At 36.3% G+C, this 24,042-nt stretch overlaps 1 long non-coding RNA gene across 1 annotated transcript in view; it reads right to left on the reverse strand.

Annotated features, from left to right (window-relative positions):
- Nucleotides 1–18,387: 18,387 nt before the first annotated feature.
- The window catches only part of LOC147349326 (uncharacterized), a 34,866-nt gene continuing 29,211 nt past the window's right edge, over nt 18,388–24,042 (reverse strand). Inside the window, exon 3 of the long non-coding RNA XR_015150354.1 lies at nt 18,388–18,431. This is a non-coding gene — a long non-coding RNA (uncharacterized LOC147349326). The remainder of the gene's footprint in view (nt 18,432–24,042) is intronic.

Raw genomic sequence — 24,042 nt, forward strand, 5'->3', positions numbered from 1 at the left:
TTATATACCACTGTGCTGTAATATCACTGAAACGACCACTCAGTATTTCTTATTACTCAGAAGCATTCCACATTCTAATCAGCTTTTTTATTGTTTTTAATACATATACTATACAACTGGGCTTTCCAGATGGCACTAGCGGTAAAGAACTTGCCGGCCACTGCAGGAGAGACATGAGATTCGGATTTGATTCCTGGGTGAGAAGATCTCCGGGAGGGCATGTCAACCAGTATATACTGTACAAGGGAATTGGGGCATGGGGGAGACACTAATGTCTTGAGTGAGATTAGACCAATGTAGGATGTATAAGATATTTGAAATCCGGTGTGTGTTTAGACTGGAAAAAAGAATCATCTTAGAAGAAGGAATGTCACTTTCAATGGGAAGGACAGAAATATATTTGTTTCAAGTCTACAAATAGTTGGGGGAGTGGAGAGAGCTAATTTTGAAAATAATGCATGTGATTTTTTTTTAAAATTAAAAAAAAAATAAATAAATAAACATCCTAATTATAAGAACAGGAAAAAAAAAATAAATAAAAGTTACTCAATGTTTCAAAAAAAAAAAAATAATGCAGAGAACTTTTTCATCTTAAATAAAAAAGAAAAAAGGTATACATTTATTTTATACATATAAGTATAATGATCATTGATAATGCATTATATATTATATGGTCTAGAAACATTGAAATAGAGATGAGAGAACCTGAAAGATTTATTTATGATTATTCATTTTTTTTTAAATTTTTTTAAAATTTACTGAAATTTAGGTTTTAGTCAGGCAGGCTGGAACCTTAAGGTTTTATATACTTTTGTATGTTTTAAATTTTTATTTTGATTGTATATTGCATGCATGCATGCTAAGTCATTTCAGTTATGTCCGACTCTTTGCAACCCCATGGACTGCAGCCTACCAGGTTCCTCTGTCTGTGGAACTTTCCAGGCAAGAATATTGGAGTGGGTTGCCATTTCAAAAATAACACACAAACCTCTTCTGGAAACAGATTAATCCCAGAGTGGGCATGTGAACCAACCAGTCTGAATTTCTGGGGAACTGATTTATGGATGCTAGGATATTGTGAGCTTAGGGTTGTCAGAAGCCACTCACCCATCTTCAGAGAGAGAGAGAGAGAAATCAGCAGAGATAAGCAGAGGTGAAAGTTCAAGATGATGGGAGGGAGAGGTTAATGAACCCACTTAAGTCATTTGGTTAGACTGTGCCCCAAATGCAGCACACTTATTTTTTATGCAAGTTTGAGTTTGTTTTCTCTAACTTGTAATCAATACATTAATGAATTATATCCTTCAATTCCTGGTATCTGGGTCTGTGCTACCATTAGTTTGATGAAATTGCTCTCTAGATACTTTAATACTTTGACTGCCATTCAAATTCCCTTAACAGTCATGATCTTAACATCTCAGTGTAATTTAACCATATTGCCTTTACTTCCCTATCACCTTAGATATTTCAAGCTGAAAAGGATTTTTTTTTTCGTATGGACCATTTTTAAAGTCATTTATTGAATTTGTTACAATATTGCTTCTATTTTATATTTTGGTTTTTTGGCCTTGAGTCATGTGGGATTGTAGCTTCCTGATCAGGGATCGAACTGGCACCCCTGGCATTGGAGGTTAAGGCAAGGTCTTAACCACTGGATCTCCAGGGAAGCCCCAGGATTTCTAATAGAGAATTGAATGCCTTCAAAATTGTTAGAAGTCCAGGTGGAGTAGAGTTCAGGAAATTGCCTCTGGTATCATAGGTTTGAAAATCATTCCATTGTTGCTTTGCTGCAGATGTCAGGAATCTGCAGCTGCTAAGCAAGGCTGGCAACTGGGCACTGGATCTTGGGGTCTGTCCACCACTCATCAGTCATGGAAAGATAACCTCTGCCTCTCTTTCATCTTTTAAATGTTATATGAGAGCATCTAACTGACAGCATTCAAATCTCATGAGGAAGCCTAGCTACCAGGAAATTTAGGAAAAACAGATTTTAAATCCATAGCTTTTCCAAATAGGATGAGGGCAAAATGGACATTGAAAGACCAGTTCAAGAATCCATTAAATCTTTCTGACAATTGCCTACTTCCTGTCAACATATGGCATCACTTTTCTGTCCCCCCTTCTTTTGGCTGCTCCCTTCTCGTTCTACTTCCCTGTTTAACATTTTCTACTTCCAACCAAAATAGGAATTTCCAGAGCTCTCACTCTAGACTTTTTTCTTTTTTCTCTTTTCTCCATATGCTATCTTCATACACTATTCATACACCTTGATTTTAAATATTATTTCTCTCCCTTTTACTAAATTCCAGGATGAGACACAGATCCAAAATGATGGAATAAATTGAAAAAGGAGAGGGAACTGGATTAAGTGATCTGAAACTCATGATGAATAAATTCTTCCAAAGAGCTCTTCTAAATGTTTATATCCCTAAGTCCAAGTTAGTATATTAAAGAGAAAGCATCATGAAGCATCCGTGGATATAAAAGACATATTCCGTATCAAATGGAATTCTTTGAGCTACAAGCAAGCATACAATCCACATTGAATTAAATGTTAAGCTGTGTGTAATCTTATATAACAAAATATCTAGGGGGAGACCGTTTTACAGTTAATTTGCGTCTTAATGATATCATCAAAGAACCAGAGACGTTTCATTTATCCACTCTGCCAACTTCACTCTATCATTGTCATCTTCCCTCCTGGTTGTAAGACAACTATAGCAGTTTCATGTTTCATGTTCATGACTAGTGAATTTTTATGGAAGAAAACCTTTCCACAAAGGCCTTAGGAGTCATCCAATGGTCAAACTCCATTGGCCAAGGTTAAATTACATATCAACCACCTATCACAAAGAAGGCTGGGAAATGAATACTCATAATACTCATAATACCATACTGGAAGGCACACTGTGAGAACCAGAAAGCAGAGGTGCTGTTGGGAAAAAAAAAAACAAAAAACTATAATGTCTGCCATTTTATACAAATTTTCAGGTTACATGAATTCATGATGAATTGCAAATGTCTTGAATGACAGAGTCTGGACAAAATAACTGACTAACCTTGAGTAATGGATTCAGTCCAACAAAGGTAATTGTAAAACCTGAATTTGGAATCTAAGCTTAATTTTGTTTGGTCAAGATATAAGTGGGATACAAAATATAAAACACAAGGGAAAGACCTGAATTACTGTTCTCCAATAAGAACAAAGGAAAAAAATCTATGTGGCTGCTCAAAAAGTGAGTTTAACCTTATGATAATAGAAGTTTAAAATGAGGGGGAATCAATTTTTCTGGATGGTAACAGAGCTGACAAAGCATTCAAATGTTTGATAAATTAGAATATATCAGAATAGACAAAGAGGACTGTCATTTAATTGGAGGAGCTGGACAGGCTTTTCCTGAGGAAGGAGAGTCCCAGTCCTCCTTATGTCGGTCTTAAATGTGTTCTGAGGGTCCTTCTAGTGTCATTCTCTAAACACCTGATAAATGCAATCAATAGGGAAACGAGAGGCAAATTTGTGTAGCCTAGTAGGAAATGGCAATCCACTCCAGAATTCTTGCCTGGAAAAATTCCACGGACAGAAGAGCCAGGTGGGCCACAGTCCATGGGGTCCCTAAGAGGCGAACACGACTGAGCTACTAAGTACCATCACTACTATAAACACTCATTTGTTTTCTGTTCTTTCCCTGTATCAACATAGGCTTCCATTTATTCCATCTTTTAGAAAAACTATATCCATTTACTTTCTTCCTGAATTTTTCTTCCTATTTTACAAATGATTTTTGTCATTTTCTGCCATTTGTCTACCTTCTTCTTTTACCTTGACTCTATCATTTCTCGTTAAACTGACTTTATTTTCCTCTACTCATTTTAATACATCTTTTTTTTTCTTTCTTTCTGGAGGTGTTTCCGTTACAAGAAAGATAGTGACAAAGAGTCAAAAGAGACTCCAAATACTTCCTTGGGGTAAGTATCTCCAATATTAATTACATTTTAAACAGCTAATTGTATTATTAGAAACCAATTTGGTTCAAGAAAGAGAATGCCTATAACACTGGCCCTCCATTAGCTTAAGTGTGGAAGAAAAACAGACAAAAGATAAATAATAAAAAGTAAAAGAAAATGGGAAAGCAAGGAGGAAGGAGAGAGAAAAAATTCCTTGAAGAACAAGCTGTAATTTTTAATAGATATTTGTAGACTGATGAATTATAAATTTGATTCCCTTAGGACTAAGTTCTTTCCAAGACATGGGAAGTTTTCCATGCCCATGAAAATACTGCACTCATCACTGCTCTCCTTGCCATTGGCCTGGACTGTTGACAGTAGTGGTTCTCAAGAGGAGTGATTTTTGCCTCCAGGGGACATTTGGTGATATTTAGAGATATTCTGAATGATAACAATTGGGGAGGAGGAAACTACTGGCATCTAGTGGGTAAAGGCCAGGATTGCTGCCCAATAGATAAACAAGACAGCTCCTCATAACAGAGAATTAAATGCCAGTTTTACTCAGGGGAAGGCACAACTCTTCAAAAAGAGGCACTGGATCTATTGCTAAGCGCTAATCACTCAGTCGTGTCCAACTCTTTGGGACCCCCTGCACTGTATTCCACCAGGCTCCTCTGCCCTTGGAATTCTCCAGGCAAGAATGTTGGAGTGGGTAGCCATTCCCTTCTCCAGGGTATCTTCATGACCCAGGGATTGAACCTTGTTCTCCTGCATTGAAGGCAGATTCTTTACCATCTGAGCCATCAGGGAAGCCCTTGAATTGTTAAGGAGTTGCCAAAGGATATCAGAAAGCTTTTGCTTTAAAAGAAAAAAAAAAAGCAAATTTGTTTGTTATTCGTATAACAATTTTATAATGTTTTCTATTACCATAGTTGCAAAATAGATGAAGTGACTGGAGGCTTTATATTTTAGGTTTTGTATCACATAAAATGACATATTCTGTTGTCTTTTTCCTGTCATGTGAATACAAGCACTTTAAGGGCTTTCTATTGTTATAGTCCACGGGTGGCACATAACAGGCATTCAATAAGCATTTGTTTTTTAATAGATTACTGCCTTAATAGATTAACTTAGTAGGGCTAAGCTATCCAATTTTTAAAAAATAACTTTAACTATTTTCCATTCCTTTTCTCCTTCCTTTCAGCCTTTAACATTTTTTTACAGGCACTTTGGTAAATCAGGCAATTGTTAGGATTCCTGTCTTCATAAAAAATATAAATGTGAACACACACAAATAGTTTTATTCAGTTTTAGACATCTGAAGACATTTGAAAGCTCATAGGATCCATGGGTTCCAAGTAAAAACTATTTGAAAACCTCTAAAACCATAAATGCTATAGTCAACCAAATATCCTGCTTTTCTAGATATGGTAAACCTATGAAGGAAGAGAAAAAGTGATCCTTACCAAAGTCAACCAACAAGCTACCTAAAGTATTTGTACCTATGGAAGGGCTCTCACTGAATTAAAAAATTACTTATAGAAACATTTATAGTACATATTGCTTATAAGTTCTATAAGTCAAGAAGTGTATTTTCCCATTTAATGTTTTTAATCTGCTTATAAACAAGATCTTATTTAAGGTTTCTTATAGTAACTTGATTAAACTACAAAGCTCAGCCAGGCTTTCCTTATTCATGACCTGTTTGCAAGGAAAAGGCAAAAGGAGTGCAATATGTCTGCAGGGAGATTATTTTCTATTGATGGGTGTCTGTTGACAGAATCCTTATCATTTCTTGCCAATTTTCTCAAAGAACATTGTGACAACTGCTCACAGCAGGCAGAGTCAGACTCCAGAATTGATTTTGGCAATCTGTATTGATCATATTGTTGATGATCTTTAAAACATCTTGCTGTTACAGACTTTACTTATGTCAAGGAGAATTAACAAATCTATCTGATACTGGTATGTTCATGCCTTTACCAAATCTTGAATTCTGAAAATAAAAGCATAGGAAGTAAATTGTAATTGTCATCAATATTTAAGAGTCATCTTCAGCCAAAAAACATCAACAAGCTAATAGAACATTTTACAAAGATACTGCTCCCATTTTAATCAGCTACATAATGACTTCAGAGATTCATAAAATGAAAGTGATAGGGAAGCATGTTTCTTTTTGAACTTATTTCGCTTTTGTTCTTCGTGCAAAACTCCAAAAAGATGTGGAAGCCTGCAATAAAGGAAAAATGAAAGGAAAGGAAAAGAAGGGGAATAAAGAGGCAAAGACAAATTGAAATAAAGAATTTTTAAATGTTTGCCATAATTTTCCTGCTAAAATATAAAAAAAGAGATATCAGAAAACTAACAATAGAAAAATGAGAAATTGGAAGCCAATGTGACATTGATTTAAATAAATACATCTGTGTGTACGTGTACATGTGCACATATATGCATATTATTAATGTATTTGATTACTGAATGTTCCTTTCAAGAGCACTAGAAAATATATTTGCATATGTTTTCTTTGTCTTCTTGCATTATTCTCATTTTACAGAGGGAAAAAATAAAGGACAGAAAGAGTAAGTGATGAAAAAGACATTACCCCTTCAGTGGGAAGAATGGAGGGTATTTAGTTCTTTTGAGAGTTAATCAATGATCTACCCCTTAAATAATTTCTAGGTCATGAGAGATATGATATGTATCAAAACAGAAAACAGTGCCAGGAGTCTGGTGGTTTCATTTCACTTAAAACCAAATTAACCTAAAGGGATGATCTGACTTTGAAATCCAAATTTCTTAGCAAAGTGGCTTATGTTAGGTCTTCCCTGGTGGCTCAGATGATAATGAATACCTGCAGTGCAGGAGACCCAGGTGCGATCCCTGGGTTGGGAAGATCCTCTGGAGAAGGGAATGGCAACCCACTCCAGTATGCTTGCCTGGAGAATTTAATGAATAGAGGAGCCTGGAGGGCTACAGTCCAAGGGGTCTCGAAGAGTCGAACACAACAGAGCAATTAACATTTTCACTTTATGTTAGCGTCTGTTTCAAAGATAGGTTAGGGACTAGGCTTAGACCAGTGGCTACCTGTCTATCCTCTGGATGTACCAGTCTGAGTCAAGAATGCCTTCAGCATGTGTACATTAAGTCAGACTTGTTTCGCATATCTTGAACATTAGAGTTTTATGTTATTTCTTTTTTTTTTTCCAAATGAATTTGGCCTAAAATGTTAACAAAATTGGAAACAGCTGTGTTAAGAAACTACTTTCTTTTCCATTTATAGTCTTGTCGACCAATATAAACTTCATCGTTTTAGAGGAGCTTCTCCCCCACATCCAGATGTTATAGATTTCTCAATAATCCTCAGCAAAAATTGCCAAAACCAACAAGAAGTTTTAACATGTAAATTCAACACATTGTTTCATGCTCATCATGGCCTTTTCTCCATCAACCCCATCCTCATCAGATTTCAGATGCTCGGCAGTTGACACAGCTACAGCAAAGGACTCTGAGTCATCATCTCATTGTGGGATGGGTTCCTTTTAAATTTTTTTTTGTCTGATTCATGAACTGCTTTTTGAAAATCTAAAAATGGTTCATGAATTGCTTGGGAGTTGGCAAAAATTAATAATAATGAGCCCATTTTCAGTACACTGAAATGAACTGATTATCATTGCAAGCTGTTGCTAATTTGGATTCTTGATGGCAAGAAAGGGTTTCTACAGGAGCTCTTCTATTTGTAAGTAGGACAGATTTCACGGTGTAGCAGAAGAGCACTTTTGTAACCTTTATCTTTATGTTTCCTTTTAGGATTATGGGATATGTAGGATTGATAGGGCTGTGATTGAGGCTGAGTTGTTTTTTAACCTAGTCACACAGGGAAGCTGATATAACCAAGAGATCATTCTAAACAAGTGGTAAAATGCAGACATGTCACTTAATCCAAGAATAGAACTTGGGTGCTTTTGTAAATGCTAGGAGATTATGTTCTGCAGAATAAGCATGGATAAATCTGGATATTTTATCCTAATTTATTATCCTGATATTGTTAGTTTTGCTCATATCAGTTTCTAATCATTTTCTCCTAAACTTTCAAAGCTATTGGCTTCAGCAGCATCCTCTAGTTGAATTTTTTTACTGGGGAAAGTGTATGTTACACATAAAGTGGGAATTCCTCTTGCTTATGTTTGATGAAAAAAAAAGAGTGTATGGCAAAGTTAAGATTGTCTACAGATATTCCTGAAAAATCAGAAAGGATACTTATCAGAAAATATTTTTGGCATAATTTGGTAAAATTTTAATGAAACAGACAAAAACCAAAACAAAAGGAGAAAGAAAGCCTATTTGTCTTCTCATAAACTTGTGAAATCAAATATTTTAAAATCTTGTTTTCATAGTAAACATGTACTTACAATAATGTTCCTGTTTTAGAATCAAGTAAGTGATCTTAGAAAGCAATAACCTAAATGCAAAGTAATTATGAAAGAAATAACTTGACCTTATATGGTTAAATACACAATGGGATGAATTAATTTGTGGCTGAATTTTCATATACAAAATACCTCAAAGTAATTAAATAAACAGTACTTAAGAAAATCATACTATCCTTCCTCATTTTATAGCTATGGGAATATTAAACTTTTTGACCAAAACTATTCATTGTCCAGCTACATACTGGCGGCAATGGAAATCTCTTGCAGTGTAGGAAAGTTCTGTTTAATCTTGCATTCAGAGTTCTACTTCATTCTAAAATTTCAAAAATTTCTCTGAATTATCCTCTTTGAAGTTTTATTTATCAAAGCCAACAAGTACAAAAAGCTTTGAAAATAGTAAATGTATCTCTGACAATGTGCAGGAGAGCCACAATTTAAGTGTAACTTAAAATTTTTAAATCAATAGCAAGAAATCTCCTCAGATACCACATTAAGAAAAGCTAGAAAAATATATTAAGTAAAACGTGGAATGCCTATGAAAAATGTCAGTATGATGGAAGACAGCAGAATGAAGCTCTTGGATTAGAAATGGTACCTTTATTTGGTGTTAAGTAAAAATAGACATATGAATCTTACCCTTGGCAAGGCAATTTCAAAATCTTTACTGTTTGGAATCTGAGGCTTTACTATATCCAGAAACTCTATCTAGAAATCATAATTTAAAGCAGGTAGTGTTTCAGTCTCTCATACAGGATATATAAATGCCAAATCATGTTACAGTTTGATGCAGAAAACTATTTTATTCTCAATGAGAGCTTTAAGTGTGAAAGAGAACCAGAAATATCACATAGTACACACAGAAATTTAAATAATTTTACAGTATTTCTAAAAAAATCATTTAATATTTTTTAAAATCTCTAGAGTCAGTAACTTAGCCATTATTTTGAAAAACCTGAATTCATTGGTCCATCAAACCTAAAGGTCAAAGCACTCCATCTTTATCTTAATGTTCTAGACCTTATTATGAGACAGAATTGTGGGGTGAGGGTTGGGGCCAAAGAAAGAGAAGGATCTGGTAATCTTGGTCTCTTTAATTTTACTCTCTGCCACGTGCTAAAGGCACCATTTCAGATCTGTTTTCTCAAACTCATTTTTTCTTCCTTAATTTTTCTTAAGGCCAAATAAGAGGGGAAATAAGAATATATGGGAGGTGAGGGGTTAGTAGAAATATTTAAATTCATATTAAAATAAAATTCTATACCGATCTTTGACTTTAAAAAGCTTCTAAATATAATGCTAAATGTTTAGGTCCACTGGAAAAGAAAATTGTATTTTCCATCTTTTGAGAACTAAGATTCATATCTTTAGAAGGATATATCTAGTTGATTTTTATAGCTAAGAGGTTGCCAAAGAGGGGGAAATATAAGGGAACTTCCCCTTAGGACTCCATGCTCCCACTGCAGGGGGCCGGGATTTGATCCCTGATTAGGGAATTAAGATCCCACATGCTACAAAGTGTTGGGCAATAAAAAAGAGAGGGAAATATGAAGTCAACTACAATATTTGGTAGATAAATCACAGAGAGTGGGCTGGCAGATCCCGCATGTACATGAGATAGTGTCTCTGAGAAGAGATTGAGACTTCCAGGAAGCAAGAAAAGCACAGACATGGACATCTCATTGTGATGTTCTGAGTGGCTGTTTTTTAGGGAGAACAATATATATTTGCAAAGAATTCTTCCCCTTGACGCTGTTTCTATCATCATGTCTTCTATCCCTCCTCAGAGTCATGTTCTCTTAATATTCCTGCCTCTGTGATTCTGACTCACATAAGGATGTAGGCATTTCTTATCATTATATGAAACTATTAGATTGCCATGATAGTAAAAGAGTCAGCAAGCTATGGCTGGTCAACTAAAGTTGACACCCTATCTGTTTTCAAATGGCCTTTGTATTAAGAATGAGTTCTGTATTTTAAAAAGATGAAAAAAAAATCAAAATATGTTTATTATCTTATGGCATGTGAAAACTATATGAAGTTTGAATTTCAGAGTCCATAAATAAAGCTTTATTGGAACACTGACATGCTCATTCCCTTAAATATTATCCATGGCAGTTTTTGTACTACAAAGGACTGCACAGCCTAAAGTAGTCGTTATTTGGCCCTGTGTTGACAAAAACTGCTGTGGTGCTAAAGACACCATGGTGCTAAAAGACACCATAACTTCCATAACTTCCATTACCTCTTTTGCCTTCACTTTTTCAGGAAATGGTATCAACAGTCTTCTAGTAATTTGGCATGAAAATTGTATAGTTTTTCTTTATCAGAGTTTTTAACCAGTGTGACTTTCCTGGGTTATAATGTGTCCAGTCATCAGTCCCCACTGACCCAAGGTATAAAGGAATCAATAAAACAACCATTTTCCCCTTTAGATTACCATGTTTTTAGGTTTAGGTTTTCACATCACTTACCTATCCTCCCTTTATGGATTTAATATAAATTTATTCCAAATTCCAGAAATCCAGAAGGCATCGCCCTAGATTCCCTTATATGTAGAATCTGACCTGAACTGATTTGAGCTACTTAGCATCTCAATTTATCCAATTTAAGAATGAATATTTCTCAAACAACCCCATCAAAAAATGGGCAGAGGAACAAAATGGACACACAGATGGTGAACAGACACGGGAAAAAAATGCTCAACATTACCGGAAAAATGCAAATCAAAACTACAATGAGGTATTACCTCACTCTGGTCAGAATGTCCATCATCAAGTCTAGAGAGGACACGGAGAAAAAAGCATCCTCCTACACTGTTGGTGGGAATGTAAATTGGTACAGCCACAATGGAAAGCAGTGTGAAGTTTTCTCAAAAAACTAAAAGCAAAACTGCCACATGATTCAACAATCTCACTTCAAGGCATATATCCTGAGAAAACCGCAATTCAAAAAGATACATGCACCCCATTGTACACTGCAGGACTATTTACAACAGCCAGCACATGGAAGCAGCCTAAGTGACCATTGACAGAGGAACGGATAAAGATGTGGTACATATATATATATGATGGAATATTACAAAGCCATAAAAAAGAATGAAATATTGTCATTTGCAGCAACATGTGGGACCTAGAAATTATCATACTAAATGAAGTAAGCCAGAGAGAGAAAGACAGATATTATGATATTGCTTATATGTAGAATCTGAGGAAAAAAAGATACAAATTAACTTATTTACAAAACATAAACAGACTCACAGACATAGGAAATAAACTCATGGTTACCAAAGGTGAAAAGGGTGGGGGAAGGATAAATTAGGAGTCTGTGATTAACATATGTACACTGCTGCTGCTGCTGCTAAGTCGCTTCAGTCCTGTCCGACTCTGTGTGACCCCATAGACCGCAGGCCACCAGGCTCCCCCGTCCCTGGGATTCTCCAAGCAAGAACACTGGAGTGGGTTGCCATTGCCTTCTCCAATGCATGAAAGTGAAAAGTGAAAGTGAAGTCACTCAGTCGCATCTGACTCTTAGCGACCCCATGGACCGCAGCCTACCAGGCTCCTCCGTCCATGGGATTTTCCAGGCAAGAGTACTGGAGTGGGTTGCCATTGCCTTCTCCACATATATACAAAATAGATAACCAACAAGGACCTACTGTATAACACAGGGAACTATACTGAATATCTTGTAATAAACTATAAAGGAAAATAATTGAAAAAGAATATATGTGTGTGTGTGTATATATATATATATAACTGAATGACTTTGCTGTACACCTGAAATTAACATGACATTGTAAATCCACTATACTTCAATAAAAATATATGTTTAAAACAAGAATGAATATTTCTCCTGAAGAGACTTTAATGAGCTTAATAAAATGTTTAAGAAATGGTCTTGTAGACTCTGTTAGGGATGTTATGTGATCCAAATTCTGTGAATGTTACCTTTCTCAATTCTGAAATAACTAGATTTCTATACACGTATTTCCAAGAGTTTCAGATCAGAGATTGTGAACTTACAGCCCTCTCAAAATTATTATTAACTATATAAAAATTTTTCTTCCTCACTCATCCCCATACCACGTTGTCCGTAAATGACACTGTCAGTTACTCAGCTGTGCTAGATGAAAATATATCTAGAATCACTTCTTGCCAGCTCTGCCATTATCACACTGATCTGATATTTTCTTCTCTGGGTTATTACAATAAAAAAAAGTAAAAGTATTATTCACTCAGTCATGTCTAACTCTTTGTGACCCCATGGACTGTAGCCCACCAGGCTCCTCTGTCCATGGAACTCTCCAGGCAAGACTACTGGAGTGAGTAGCCATATTCTTCTCCAGGGGATCTTCCCAACCCAGGGATTGAACATGAGTTTCCTGTATTGAAGGCAGATTCTTTACTGTCTGAGCCTAACCTATAGACTATTAGCTTCCTTCTAATCTCTCCATAGTGAATTCTCAGAAAATCAGAATGATCTTTTTAAAAGTACATTTCTCATCTCACTCTCCTGATCAAAGCCTTCCGACTTTCTCTCATATATCCAAGGAACTCCAAGCTCTTTCATATGGTCTACAAAGCCCTACAAGATACCCGCAATAGAGCCTCTGCCTAAGAGTATCACTTTGTACCACTCTGCCTTAGCTGGTCAGCTAATGGTATTACAGATCTCTTGCTCATTTCTGTCTCAGGGTTTCTCTTTCTGAGGGATTTGCACTGGCTGTACATCTTGCTTTGAACTTTCCTCCTCCAGATTTCACATGACTCCCCTCATTGGCGTCATGATTCTGTTCAAATATATCACCTAATGCAGGCATTCCATGACTATCTTATACAAGTAATAGTTCCCTCAATGCTGTGTCCTTCTCTACTCTCACACTTAGGTTTACTTTCTTCATTCCTATGGCTATCATTCTCTAGAGTCATCACCTTATGCTTAGCTTGATACACTAAACTTTTAACAATAGAATGGAGCTGCAGATAAAGCACTAGATTTGAAGAGACTTGCATTCTACTGAAGCTGCATCACACAAGGTCTGTGATTTTTCTTGACTTCAGCTTCTTTATCCCTAAATGAAAAATTCTGACTTATATGCTCTTTGCAATATTTAACTTTCTCAAATTCTAAGTTGTTTTTTTTTTTCTGTCTCAATTCTTTTCCTCCACTAGTTCAACATGTACCAGTTCTATTTTACCAGTTTCCTTTTCTTACTCTCCACTGACTGTCCAATAAAGTGCAAAGTATACTCCCTAATCTATTAAAGATGCTCTTTCCACGTGCTTATCTCCTGATATGGAAGCTGCAGCAAGTTATCCAGAAGATTGAGCTAAGATAGAAAATTCACCACAAAGTCCTTTCTCCAGAGTCAAGGGTAATTAAGAATAATTTAAGATGTTTTAACTGTGAAACTGGAGGAGGAAAATGGCAACCCACTCCAATATTCTTGCCTGGAAAATCCCATGGACAGAGGAGTCTGGGCTATAGTCCATAGGATTGCAAAGAGTAGGACATGACTAAGCAACTGAGCAACTGTGAAAAAGTAGAAACAATGTAAATGTAAAATAAAAAATAGTTTTTTTTTATTGGAATCACATTAATTTACAAATCAGTTTGGAAGAGAGATAACATCTTTAAATGAGTTTTCTAATTCAAGCAATAATAGACATTGTTGCTCTGATTTAAAAAGTTTAATGCATTTGCAAATTTAAATATAAAATGTAAATAAGTTCTCCGTGTGAAAAATAAAAATAATACATAGCCAATGAAAGCCTCCTTGAATCCCACTCGGTTCTGCTGCTGCTGCTAAGTCACTTCAGTCGTGTCCGACTCTGTGTGACCCCATAGACGTCAGCCCACCAGGCTCTCCTGCCCCTGGGATTCTCCAGGCAAGAACGCTGGAGTGGGTTGCCATTTCCTTCTCCAATGCATGAAAGTGAAAAAGTGAGAGTGAAGTCACTCAGTCGAGTCCGACTCTTAGCAACCCCATGGACTGCAGCCCACCAGGATCCTCCATCCATGGGATTTTCCAGGCAAGAGTGCTGGAGTGGGGTGCCTGGAGTGGGGTGCCATTGCCTTCTCCTAGTCCCTGAGATAACTTCTGTGATTCAAATGGGATGCATTATCTAAGAACTCTGCCTATACATTTACCTACATATATTTTTGTACATATGAAAAAATAGTGTTTTGCTTTAAATGAATTATGCCTTGGGTATTACTTCATAATCTGATTTTTTAACTTACTATGTCTTGAAGAACATTCCATTTTGCATGCATAGGGTATATAACATGACCAAATTCTTTTGACTGTTTTATATTTCATAATATGGATGCATTGCAATTTAGGTCTTCATTCCTCTATTAATAAAATTTATTTTTCACAAGTATTTTTTCTGCTATTACCAAATATTATTATAATAAAAGTAGACAGATCAGGGTTGGATTTTACTTTTTGTCTTATATAACAGCCCAAAAAATCTTTGTGTTTTAATTGTAATAGCTGATATCACTGGTATTTGTCACCTTATCTTGTGCTTTTTGTTTAAATGGTTTCTGAATGTTTCTGTATTTACTAAGAAAGATTATGCTGCCTTTGTTTTTATCCAGTGAAAAATATGCATCCTTTTTCCTAGCAGTTCTACAACTACAAACATAAAGCTGTGTTCTGAAATAATCAATGCCAAGGATAAAATAATTTCTTCTTCCCAGCATTATTTACAGTGATAAAGTAGTTAAAATACCTTAAATGTTCTTGAATTCTTTATGGTAGATGAGAAAGAAGAGACTTTTTTCCTATAGTTTATTGGGGAAGGGAGGAAATATCTTCTCTGAATCACATTGCCAAAGCAGGGTAGGATTCCAAGTAGCTTTGGGAAATTTTCTTTTAGACTTACGTACCACCTTGGAAGACTGTAAATGCAAAGGACTTTTGAACATGAGCCATGAAAAAGACTTTTACTGGTAACTGAGCTCAGAAAAAAGGTCTAATAAGAAACCTGCGTGTGTGTGTATGTGTATGATTGCCTTCATGTGTGCATTTGTGTGTTTTTCTTAAATGTCTAAATCCAAATATACCTACTTGGTAAGGACTCTTACTGTGGGGAAAAGTAACTGAGTCATTAGCTACGCCAAAAGAAGTCAGAGGGAGATAAAATACCACTTCTGAAAGGCAAGATTAAATAATAAAATATAAACTGCTTTATTATTGGATGAATAAATAACAAACAAATGTGAAAGAGTAGATTTCTCTCAGGTATTAAATTACTGTTAACTGATATTTTGATTTCCTGAATTGAAATAGAAAGTGAGAGAAGGCTAAGATTTGCAACTTGCAGAGTGAGAACAGATTTTAGGCCAATGTTTGTGGTTAGAAGATTCCCAGACATAGAGGCAGATCTGGGACACAGATCCTATGGTGGGGTTAGACAATGGAACTTAGGAAGAGACATCTACATGGATTGTAGGTTTTCCGTTTTCAGCTGTCATTTCTTTAACCCTCAAGTCCTCAGTAACTTTATTAATTACTATATTCAAGTGATATTCTTATGTTGGCACAAGCTTGGGAAATTCACTAATTATATCCATATTTCAAAATAAGACTGAAAAAATCTGGGATAGCATGTAGATATGGTAAAGAGATGGCAAGAGCTACTGTTCAAAGGGAGAAATGTAATAAAACAGAACTTTTGGATCCTAAGAAATATTTGACAGAACATTATCTTTCTTCCAAGCTCTATGGAATGATCTCCAAAATACTTATTCAAGTTTTTAAAGCAAGGGTAATCTTAAAGCTTAGAGGACTTGGAGACACTGGTTATTGATTCATCACTAGATTGGCTTAATTACATAAACATTGTTTTTTAGAAAGTCTACAGATAACAAGCTTTCTGAGTCCTATATACAGTAGCATATGTTTATGTTGAATTTGCATATTAATCACAACTTCTCTGGGCTTAGGAATCTTGGGTCATGACCTGATTCATCAAAACTATTTAAATATTGCTCCATGATTTTCTGACATTTCTTATTAAAGAAGAAAATCTGAGTCTAGATGGATTTTACTTCCTTTGAAGATAATCTGTTCTTCTCTGCTTGGATGATTGTATGATTCTTTCTTTATTCTTGAGACATCAACTATCACCAGGTTATTTCAAATACTCATCTATTTTACTAATTTAATTATGACCTGGTTAATTCTTGTGAAATGATTTGGATCTTTCTTACATTCAGAATATTTTAGATTATTGTTAGAATCTTTGTGTTCTTGTCTCACTTTAAGAAAAAGCATCATATACATGTGGGAACATGAGTATGCTGTCATCTATATCTAGATTTTTCCCCTCTCTCATTATTTTAAACTTGTACCATTTTTCTCTATATCCACAAATAGCACTTCAAGTTGGTTCATGTTATTGATTTTCCTTTTTACTGTTTTAATCTGACTTCTGATTTTGCTGTACTGTTTTACCTTCTGCAAATATTTTCAAAAATTTTTAGTTCCATTTTAAAATGATCTCTAACTTTTACCTACCCCTTTTTTCATCTGTGATATAAGTTAAGTAACAGTTAATAGATTTAAAAAACCCTACTCAAACTGTTCTTTTTAAAAAAAGATCTATTGACTGTGTTTATTCCTTCATTCAACAGGTTCAATTGATGTTATTGAGACTCAACAATGTCATTAAGAGCCTTGCTTCTTTCCTGCCCTCTCCATAGTGTCACCTTCATCCAAAGGTCAATCCCAATTAAAGTCTCAATAGTTCCCAGTACTTCTGCAGCTACATATCCAGCAACACATCCAGGAAGAGAGAAGTTGGGTCTCCTCCAGAAACACTCAGAAGGCAAAGAAACATTCAGTAATCATCGACATTATATTGGCCCAACCTGGATTACATGTCTCCCTACCCAGTGCTAGCTACATTGTCTGCAGACCTCAGTGCATTCATGAAAATGAAGAGTTCAAAAATCAGTTTTAAAAAACTGCATTAAATGTGGTAAAATATAAAGCTTTTCATTTTTCCTCTTACTTGAACTCTCATAGTGTTTCATATTTACTATTTCATGTTATTCTAAGTAAATAAAAATTTCAATTATTAGCAAACAGTTTTACCACTCTTTACTTTGGGCAATGCCAATGTTTTAAATGCAAGTAGAAGAACATTCAGAGAAGGCAATGGCAACCCACTCCAGTACTCTTGCCTGGAAAATCCCATGGATGGAGCAGCCTGGTGGGCTGCAGTCCATGGGGTCGTGAAGAGTCGGACACGAGTGAGTGACTTCACTTTCACTTTTCACTTTCATGCATTGAAGAAGGAAAATGGCAACCCAGTCCAGTGTTCTTGCCTGGAGAATCCCAGGGACTGCAGAGCCTGGTGGGCTGCCGTCTATGGGATCTCACAGAGTCGGACACGACTGAAGCGACACAGCAGCAGCAGAAGAAGAACATTTAAATTACACACAAAATCAACAGAATTGTTATAATACATAGCTGGTACTTGCATGTGTGTTTCATCCTTACCACTACTGTCAAAATCAGCTCAATATCAACTCAGCTGCTTTTATTTTGTTCATTGATATACAACACACTCTACCAATGCTCTACTTTCAGCTTAGTCATAAAAAAGCAAAGAAAAGGACTGAAAACGTGTTTCATCTTGCCATTTCTTTTCCAATGTCATCATTTTCAATGTAAACAGTTGATTAATACACAGAAGTTACAGGAGTAGGAAAGGATATGATAGGGTTCCTCAGTCTCTCATGTTTCTTAGAACTCCACTGCCTTCTTTCTATGTGAAGCAAAGTCTGGTTTAAATGATTCAAATGGAAAGCATGCCCCCTCTCTGGGGGCTGTCAATGCTCTCCCTCAGTAGTAGATGTGAAACACCTTGTACTAACTCAGATTTGCTAAACCTCTACCAGCCATGGGGCCAATAGTGTTCTGTGCTCAGCTCACAGGCACACACCACATGTAGCAAATACTATATATGACTAGTGACAGACCCAAAGCACTTACCTACTCTGCTCACGTACATGCTTCATTATCTCATCAGACTTCACCTACAAAACACAAGATCAAATATGAAATTACAAAGAATTTTAAGACAGCAACAACAGAGCATTAAATCAACTACAAGACCCCTCTGAATGCAGGGACCTGTGCAACTGCACAGGTTGCCCTTATGAAGCCAGCCTGGAACACAACCATGTCCATATCTACAACGTGGGCCTAAGAGTGCTTTGGGGAGTAAGGCCTGAACTCAAGGGTGCAGTTAGCCTCCAATGGCTGAGTGAAGATGAGAGTGAAGAGAGATGGAGATAGAGAAGAAAAAAGTATGGTAGCTACAAGGAGGGGATGGGCTACAGAGAAGCAGTTAAACACTCATTCAACTATATTTCTTTATCCTCTCAACTTTAATTCAGAGGGTCTATAGTTTAATATTTTTATACATACAGCAGTTTTTAATATCAAATTGTCTTCTCTTTCCTGTAGTAATTATTTTAGAAAATATTTTCCCCCTGTAACCTGAGTGCTATATTTGTTGTTGTTCAGTCGCTAAGCCAGGTCTGACTCTTTGCGACTCCATGGACTGCAGCACTCAGGCTTTCCCATCCTTCGCTGTCTCCTGGAGTTTGTTCACATTCATGTCCATTGAGTCGGTACACCATCCAACCATCTCATCCTCTGTTGCCTCCTTCTCCTGTGCTCAATCTTTCCCCAGCATCAGGGTCTTTTCCAATGAGTCAGTTCTTCACATCAGGTAGCCAAAGTATTGGAGCTTCAGAATCAATCCTTCCAATGAATATTCAGGGTTGATTTCCTTTAGGATTGACTAGTTTGATCTCCTTGCAGTCCAAGGGATTCTCAAGTGTCTTCTCCAGCTCCACAATTCAAAAGCATCAATCTTCGGTGCTCAGCCTTCTTTATAGTCCAACTCTCAGATCTGCACATGACTACTGGAAAAACCATAGCTTTGACTATGGACATTTATTTTACAGATTTTCTCATAGGCACCGAGCTGTTCATTGTTTATTTCTGTTTACTCCATCTCATTAAAGTGTGTACAGTCTCGATGTTTGAGTACAGGTAAAGTGAGAGCAGTCTCCTTTATTTGTTTCATGTCAGCATAGGTTACTGAAAATATTTTCACCTGATGTTGAGCCATGAATCTGCATGATACAAATTGACATGACTAAATCCCCAACTAGACAGAAGCCAACCTACAACTGCCAAGCTGTGTGAAAGTGGGGTATACCAGCAGGTCTCTTTGCTGTGTTTCTTCTCTCCTTTTTCTCACTGATGATGATGATGAGTCAGCTGCATATCCATATTTCTGGGCTTTCCAGGTGGCACTAGTGGTAAAGAACCCACATGCTGATGCAGGAGACATAAGAGACCCAGATTCCATCCTTGGGTCAGGAAGATCCCATATTTATGTTTGGTTCGGTGTACCCAAATAGGCCCACTAAGTGGTTTTTTCACAGGATTCTTCTTGGTTTGGCTACTAATCACACTCTGTACTTTCTCCTTTGGGCCTCATGTATAGATATTGAATAAAGCCTTTGACATGATACACAGTAGCAAAAAAAACCCAAAATGCTAGTGCATATTTTTATGATCATATTCCTGCTAAGTGAGCACAGATATGCTTTAGTATCAGTTTCCTAAGCATTTTATTTAAAGAAGTGAAGAAGACTCCAAATGGAACAGTCATGCTCATGTTTGTCCCCAATCCTCTCTCCTCCTAATCAGTAGATTTTATGTTTCTAAGGCAGGCTTTCCTGTTTGCCTAATGAAATCTGTAAATATATATATAACTGATTAACTTTCATGTAAAGTAACACCTAACACAACATTGTAAAGCAACTATACTCCAAAAAAATTAATAATATTGTTTTCTAAATGTGGACATCTTGGCTAGAAAATCTACCTTTAAATATACTATTATTCTTTTTTTAAATTTTTTTTTCAGTTTACTATTATCCCCATATGCATTTACTGATTCTCACTCTTGGTTCCTTTTGACCAAGTCCTACCCAATAATTTTTTGTCTGTGCTATGGAAGTGGCTTAACAGTTATAGTAAGAAAAAAAGTATGGTGGCACTGGCAGTAAAGACCCTGCCTGAAAATGCAAGAGACATAAGAGATGCGGGTACAATTCCTAGGTTAGGAAGATCCTCTGGAGGAGGGCATGGCAACCTACTCCAGTATTCTTGCCTGGAGAATCCCCATGGACAGAGGAGCCTAGTGGGCTACAGTAGTACATGGGGTCACAAAGAGTCAGACTGAAGTTGACTGAAGCGACTTAGCACACATATAGAGTCTTAAGTTTTTCAAGTGAAAGCTGCTGCTGCTGCTGCTGCTAAGTCACTTCAGTCGTGTCCGACTCTGTGCGACCCCAGAGACGGCAGCCCACCAGGCTCCCCGGTCCCTGGGATTCTCCAGGCAAGAACACTGGAGTGGGTTGCCATTCCTTTTCCAATGCGTGAAAGTGAAAAGTGAAACTGAAGTCGCTCAGTCGTGTCCAACCCTCAGCAACACCATGGACTGCAGCCTTCCAGGCTCCTCCATCCATGGGATTTTCCAGGCAAGAGTACTGGAGTGGGGTGCCATTGCCTTCTCCGCAAGCGAAAGCTAAATATATATAATTCAAATAAAGAAATAAGAAATCAATAGATATGGAGATGCAACATGTATGACTATCTAAAGTCTGAGACACACAGTAAGCAAAATGCACTCCATCTACATTATGGCAATGTCCCTAGAAGGCAAAGAAAAAAGTGTTAACAAGGATAATTAGAACGAGTTGAATATAGTTAGTAACTAAGATAGAGTGGTCATGCAAAAGAGTTGATGATAGAAGAGTATTATAATGAAGTAAAAGCATATTGAGGGAAATTTTAGAAGTGTGAAAACTGAAAGGGCATTTTTATCAAAGTATGAGTGATAAGCTGACAGTGTTAAATTATAGAACAATTTTAAAAAATTCTGTTTCAAAGTTCAATATATACAATAGAATAAAAACTTCTTTATAAACTAAAGAAATTAGAAAAGTATTTTCAATCTAGAGATAATTGATTTTATAAGAAATTGCAAAGATATAAGTTAGGCCAGTTAATTTTATTTGAGTGACTTCTAGAAGGCTTAAAGTTAAATATTCACAAACTTAAAGTGAAAGAGTGAAAATTTAATGTAAGAAAAATATATAAAAATTATGTATACATATAAGTTAAGTGTGTGTTCAGTAGCTCAGTCTAGTCTAACTCTTTTCAACCCTATGAACCCTCCAAGATCCTCTGTCCATGGGATTTCCCAGGCAAGAATACTGGAATGGGTTGTCATTTCCCTCTCCAGGGGATCTTCCTGAGCCAGGGATTGAACCTGTGACTCCTCTGTTGCTACGCAGATTCTTTACCACCAAACCACCTGGGAAGCCCATGTATTCACATATATGCTTATAAATACACATAAATAGACACGCACAGAAGATAGAGTGGTCAAAGAATAAAATATAAAATGCAACTAAAGTATTGTTCCATAGTCTAAAAAATTTATATAGAATTCAATCAAAAGCATAATTAATCTACAAGAATGTAAAATAAATTTTACCCCTTTGTATGTAGTCAACTAGGAAATTATCATTATTCCAGTTATATCATCAGTGTTTTGTATTATAATTACAATCCCCTCTTTCCTGGGGTAGCCGATTAATGTCAAACTATTGCCATTGAGGGTGGGTTTGGATTTTGGAAGCAAGAAAATCATCAAGCACAAAATCAGCTGAAGGCAAGTAGCCAATGAGTCTTTGAAAATCTAGCCAACCTCCACTTGGAAGAATGGAAAGAACTCTACAATTTAGGGTTTAGTTAGAATGATTTTGATTGTGAGCACAGAAGCAGAGCATAAATGATTGGACCAGCAAAGAGAACTTATTGTAAAGAAACTAAGCACATCAAAGACTCAAAGGACAGCTGACGGAATCAAGTTAACTCTGGGGCCTCCTGGGTTTACAGTGGGGCCTTTACATTAGCTATCTGACTTTTTCCACGTAGGGGAGATGGCCAGAAGCAGGTTTGTGATAGTGCCTTGATGGCTTCAAAGTTAGAGTAGGGAAAGAGCACTGCAGAAAAAGTAGTGGGGAAGGAACAGTAACTGAGTCTGTCTGGATCCACTGTCCATTTCTAAACCAATTTGGAGAGGTGGTAATGGGATCTTTTGATAATTTCATTGTGGTCTTACCCAATGCTGCTGCTGCTGCTGCTAACCCAATGAGCTTAAAAAAAAAAAAAAAAAATCAAAACTAGAATTTGTCACTGGGAGAGAAAGGAGATCTGACCAGACAAAAACAATAGCCACCACAATCATGTATGTCAACACATCCCACGTAAGACAACTCATAGTTAGTTGGAAATGCTTGCGTATCTTAACATGTCCAAAATCAAGTTCATAATTTTCTTCTATCCCCTTTCCACACAGATACATCTTCTCCCAATAGTCTCTGCAGCAATCTTTCAAACAAAAGAACTAAAACGTAGCAAGTTATTTAACCTTTCAGAATTTTTCCTATATGCAAAATGGGAATAATACCAATTTCCCATTAGTAAGGGTTATACTGGATGGAGTTGAAGGGTGAAATGCCTAGTTGAATGCCTGGCATAAAATAAGAATTAATTAAAATTTAGTTCTTTTCTACTCCTTTCTCCACTTAAAAAAGGTCAGTACTTTTAAATAGGATATAGAAAAATCCTTCCACAACTTGTTTCCTGTCCTTTTTAGATCAAACTTTCTCTACTTGAACTTATGTGGAACTACTTGCAGTTCTCCTAAATTCAGTATGATTCCACACATTGGTAGGTGTTGTCTTCTTTATCTGAAACGTTATCCTTGCCAGACTCCCTATCTTCCTCCTAGCCTTATCCATTGGCAAACTTTTATTTAACAGAGTTCAAAGAGCATGTCTTATATGAAACACTCTGACTCATCAAATCAGAGTTAAAATTCCCTTGCTTTTTATTTCCCTAGTATTATGACCATGTTCTTATTAACGGCTCTTATGATTTTCTGCATTATTGTTTATTTATTACTTAACTTCAAATGTAAAACTGTGAGATTCCTGAAGGACAATACTATATGCCAAGTGTTGTATACCATGCTGGGAGTGCCAAGACACTGTGCAGTGTGAGACATAACTCTTGGCATATACTACCTGACCAATAAATCTTTGATGACTGCATGAAATTTATATGCATGTCATTGATTACATGGATTTAAGTATAAATTAGTGTGCACGTGTCTGTGTGTAAGTTACTTCAATCATGTCTGACTCTTTGTGACCCTATGGAGTGTAGCCCACCAGGATGCTCTGTCCATGGGATTTTCCAAGCAAGAATATTGGAGTGGGCTCCCATGCCCTTCCCCAATAAATTGGTACACTGATTCATAAAAAAAGATGTACTATGTTAATATTAGTCGATTTTCCTTCTACTTAAGTATTTAGAAATACTTTTCTATTATTTGATGGTTTTCTCTTTTGCAAAGTTAATTGTTATCCACGTTATTATCTCACCAATATATAAATGGCTATGGAAGATCCAAATATAGAAGCCCAATAACATACTGTAGAAGATACTCGTTCCTAGTTATGAAGCCACTTACTTCATTCTCATTTT

The sequence above is a fragment of the Bos grunniens genome, chromosome 21 (genome assembly GCF_055505025.1).
Source record: "Bos grunniens cultivar Pamir isolate PY7600 chromosome 21, Bosgru_T2T1.0, whole genome shotgun sequence".
NCBI lineage: Eukaryota > Metazoa > Chordata > Mammalia > Artiodactyla > Bovidae > Bos > Bos grunniens.